Source organism: Apium graveolens, chromosome 9, assembly GCF_009905375.1.
Source record: "Apium graveolens cultivar Ventura chromosome 9, ASM990537v1, whole genome shotgun sequence".
Taxonomy (NCBI): Eukaryota; Viridiplantae; Streptophyta; class Magnoliopsida; order Apiales; family Apiaceae; genus Apium; species Apium graveolens.
The window spans coordinates 229,614,714-229,619,817 of record NC_133655.1 but is presented as its reverse complement, the minus strand read 5'-3'; the positions used below and the strand labels follow the sequence as shown (position 1 = coordinate 229,619,817).

At 34.9% G+C, this 5,104-nt stretch overlaps 1 non-coding gene across 1 annotated transcript; it reads right to left on the bottom strand.

The window, feature by feature from the left end:
* Positions 1–4,620: 4,620 nt before the first annotated feature.
* On the bottom strand, positions 4,621–4,727 carry LOC141688399 (small nucleolar RNA R71). Its single transcript, XR_012561843.1, has one exon. It is a non-coding gene; the product is annotated as a small nucleolar RNA R71 (small nucleolar RNA).
* Between the last annotated feature and the right edge of the window lie 377 nt (positions 4,728–5,104).

The window sequence follows — 5,104 nt, the reverse complement described above, 5'->3', positions numbered from 1 at the left end:
CCTTTAGATTTTGAAAATTTAGCTATAATTTATCTTGTTAACAACGAATATGAATACTATAAAGCAAGTGATATGAATGCACTGCAAGATGGTCCGATGACTGTGAGATTATTTGTTTTAATTCTAGTGTTTTGCTGACAAATTTTGTATACAGTTACAGTAAGGGTGCATTAAAATATTTACTAAAAAAATATTTGATTTTGAATTTTGGAATCTATGATCAATTAATGATTTTTCTATATCTTTTTATAACTCTGAGTTACTCGATCTAGATTAAATAATTGTATGAGATATTGGACTCTACTATCCGATTAAAACAATCCATTGCAAATATGACATATACTTACTTAATTAGTTTGTATTTTGGTTATTATTCGAAACAGGGAAGTAAAAGCACCAGATGCATTCTGCACCCCTGAACAAATGAAAGAGTCAAAAGTAACCTTGTATCAAGACTCTCCAAGAATTCCACACAGATGTACTAATGCATATTTGCATGCATATCATTATATCAGTGAGTATTGGTCCACTCATGCTGATCAATGAAATTTTTTAACAATGCATGCATAAATTCACTACAAACAAGCACACACACACATGATCAGGTAATAAGTTTCCTTGTACAAATGAGTAACTTTTTTGTTCACAGAGAACCTATAGCCCAAGCTTAAAGTGCTCAATTTGTTGTTAACTTGAATACCAAATATTCTTTTCCATAAACTCTTTTTAGCTTCTAGTAACATTTCAAAAAATGGTAATACTACAAGCCTAAAACTAAAATGTTCATTTACATATTCTAACCCTACATCTTTCATTTTCAATCTTATTTATGCTCCATCTTACAAAAAGGTCAAACTCAAAAGTGCATGTAATGCTGCAAGCAATGGTTATCAAAAACCCAAAAGAGAGCATAAATAAAGGAATAATAAATAGTTCAAAAACTATATTCACATCAACTATTCATCTATGTGAAGCATTATCTAGTCAATAAAAATAGAAAGGAGAGTAAGATATAGACAGTTTCCAGGGTAGCAAAAATGTAAATACCAAATGTCAAATCAACTAACAGTGTGAGGGAAAGATTGTCATTTTCAGAGAGGAAAGAAAAGTTTTCATATAGTAGAAGCAAGAGTTCTAAAACTGAAGAAATGATGTGCAAACTCATTTTTTTAAGTTAACAACCACTCACCAAGAATGAGGTCTTGTATAGTATAAGTAAACATGTTGATGGCCATGGTTGCAAAGGGGTAACAGAGAGGGAAATAGAGTATTTATGGATACCAAAACAAACATACCCTATATACGACGCTCATATATTCAAAGTTCTTGGTTATTTCTCAAATATATAGTACTCCTTTTTATTCCGTTGCACTACCCTCTAAGTACTACAAAGTTAAGAGGGTTATTATGCCCCACTTGGGTATTCCTACCACCCAAAATAGTTTCCCCACTCATCGAATTTTTGGTACATTATCTCGGTATATACTACGATCAAGGTCTATTAATGAAGAAAATAAGTCATATATCTAGTCTCTAGTATATATAATAGTAAAGAGCATTTATGACATCATAGGTATAGAGAGATATAAACCCATGTGTTGAGTATACAACAACGAAAGCAAAACCCAAAGTGAATATATTAGAACATGAAAATGAACGACAATCACACAAGATAAAGATTAACGTGATTCAGGAATTCCTACTCCACAAGCCGCACTAATTTTGTATTGATCTCTCACAGTTTTTTGTGTTATGATTTTATAATTACGTGAGTATTTATAAGAGAAGAAACTAGGCCTAAATCAAATTATAGTCCAAATATGAAAAGTAGACTAATCCATAAACTAATATAATTCTCAATTTGAATAGTCTATTTCATGGGCTTAATTAATAGCCTCCACAAACCCAACAATCTCCCACTTAGAGTCTAACCACATCTTCACTCTTGTAATTCTATTAAAATCAATTCTTCAATCAATAACTCTAACTAGTGCAGCACCTTCTCATGAATCAATTCTGAAGTCCAGTTGAAGCTACACAAAGCTTCAACTTTTCATTCGTAACCACCTTAGTCAGCATATCTGCAGGATTCTTTGAACAAAGGATTTTCTAGCAAGGACAAAGTACCATTGCTTATCAACTCTCTTGTAAAGTGATATCTCAGCTGAATATGCTTCATCCTAGCATGAAACACGAGATTCTTTACAAGATGAATATCAGTATGAATGTCTCTATACAAAGCACTGTCCGCATGTTTCTTGCCCAACTCCTCAAGAAAATTCTTCAACCAAATCATCTTTTTGCCAGCTTCAAAGATAGCCTATATCCTGCTTATGTGGTTGAAAGAGAAACACTCTTTTGAAGTCGATACATCCAACTAACTGTGGTGCCACCCAAAGTAAAAATATAACCCATTGTACTTTTTCTTGTATCCAAACATTTACCCAAATCTGCATCAAAGAACCCTTCCAAGATAACATCTTTCTTACTGAAACATAGTGTAACCTTGGATGTTCCTTTCAAGTAGCGTAACAACCACTTGTCTACTTCCCAATGCTCTCTATCTAGATTAGACATAAATCCTCTAACAACTCCCACTACAGGAGCAATGTCTGGTGATAAGTGGATTTTATATCTACTTCGAACGTTTCATATAGCCTTAAATTGGTGTTTTGGACTCAAGTATTTGGTGTTTTTGATGTATTTTGTGTTGAGTCATTGCAGGGCACCAGTCAGAGGTGGAAATGAGCTTTTAAATGATTATATGTTGATAAGAGATCAGGGAAGGAGTCGTGGAAGTTTGTACAAAGGATGGAGCGCAAAAAGAAGAAAGCTGGAGAAATTGAACAAAAAGCAGGTGCGCTCGCGCCCAAACGAGCGCGCCCGCGCCCCATTTGTTAGACAAAGAGCGCGCCCGTGCCTGTTCAAGCGTGCCCGCGCCAACCAATTTCTACAGAATCATGAATTGATTATAATTTGGTTATTGCGAGAGTCCAGGTCAACCAGGGCTATATATATAAAGAAAATAAGACATTTTTAAGAGAAAGGAAGTCAGAGAGAACATAGAGAAGACCTAAAGCACACAAGACGACTAAGGAGAAGAAGATTTAGTTTTCACTTTTGTATTTTTCGATTTCGGCAATACTTTTGGATGCTTGTTTTTGATTTGTTCTAAACCCTAGTACTTTTATATTATCTCGTAGTATTCTGCACTTATTTATTATCATGTTTTCATTGGAACCCATGGTGATGATATGTTCAATCATGAACTAATCGTTATCATGGGGTTCTAGAGGATTTATTTATGGATTTCAATAGTTGATTGTTCAAAATCATTAGTGTGTGGTGATTTATAATTTCCTAATATAGTTGTACTTATTCTTCTTAGATGCGTAGCTAACATCTAAGTCATTTGTTAATCTTTATTAAAGCAAAAGTGGATATATAGAGGTTTAGAACTTGTCATGCTAGCATAGGTTTATATATGTTATCGTGCATGATTCGTAGTGTAATTTTAACCACCTTACGCTACCCTATGTAATCTTAATAGATAACTTGCTCATTAAACCGTTATGTTTTCAAATCTTATAGACATATAGGGTCTAAGCATAATTGGTGCATGATCAACTTCTATCTTATTTGTAGATGTTTAGTAGTAGGGTATACGTATATCAAAAGATAGCGTATACTAATTTTGTGTTATCTGATTAGTTGTAATCACAATCACATGCTAAGATTAAAGGCATAAACTCTGAATGAAGTATTTAATAAAGTTAGAATCCCATGTTTTATCTCATATAAGTAAATCAGTTTTATTCTCTTAGTTAATGCATGCTAGTATAATCACTTTAATTAGTCAATCAACTCAAAATTGATACTTGACTTAACAGTGAATAATAACCATACATTGTTGCATAAGTGCATATTTTGTTTAAACTAGTCTCTGTGGGAATGAACCTAACTTAATCTTATACTACTTGTGATCGCGTAAGCTTGTGTGGTTTTGTGCGAACAAGTTTTTGGCGTCGCTACCAGGGATCAGTGTTAAATTTAGTTTATGTGCTTGTCATCAGTGTTCGTTAAAGTTCACTGAATCGGATTATTCTTTTACAAGGTTTACTTTGTTCGTGTGTTTCGGGCACTCTAGAGAGCGTGTATGCAAACACGTTCTCAATCTCGTAAGGAAACACTAGACGAAGTTAAAGTATAGGAAAAAGAAGTTTTTGTTACAATGGGAGAACCAATAGCAGAAATGAAAGCGTTGCAGGATTGTTCTCAACCGAAAATCAATGAAATTCAGTCTAGCATTATCATACCAACCATTGCAGCTAATACCTTTAAAATCAAGCCTGACACGATTCAAATGGTACAGAATTCAGTCCAGTTTGGGGGTTCTCCGACGGAAGATCCCAATATGCACATTAGGGATTTCATCGAGATCTGCGACACCTTCAAGGTCAACGGTGTTTCTGAAGATGCTGTAAAACTGAGACTTTTCCCATTTTCTTTGGGGGATAAAGCTAAGAGCTGATTACACTCTCTACCACCAGGTTCTATTGCAACATGGGAGGATCTTGCTCAGAAATTTCTTACTAAATTCTTTCCTATGGAAAGACAGCTGCAATCAGGAATGCTCTTACTCAATTTACGTAGCAATCAGGTGAATCTCTATGTGAAGCCTGGGAGCGCTACAAGGAGATGCTTAGGAAGTGTCCTCATCATGGAATGCCTGACTGGATGGTGATAAATTGCTTTTATAATGGTTTGGAAACACAGTGAAGACCAATGTCCGATGCAACATCAGGTGGAGCTTTATGGGCTAAGAGCTATGAGGAAGATTATGAGCTAATTGAGATGATGGCCGCTAATGAATATCAGAATCCAACTCAGAGACTACCATAAAGCAAGGTAGCAGGAATTCTGGAGGTGGATATAACTACGGCTATCACTGCTCAGCTCAAAGCGTTGAATATGAAGGTCGATTCTCTGACCAACTATGGTGTTCATCAGATAACTAGTGTTTATGAGCTTTGTGTAGGTTCGTATGCGATGGAGTAATGTGCTATATCTTGTGAATCAGCTCAGTTTGTGAGCAATTTTCAGA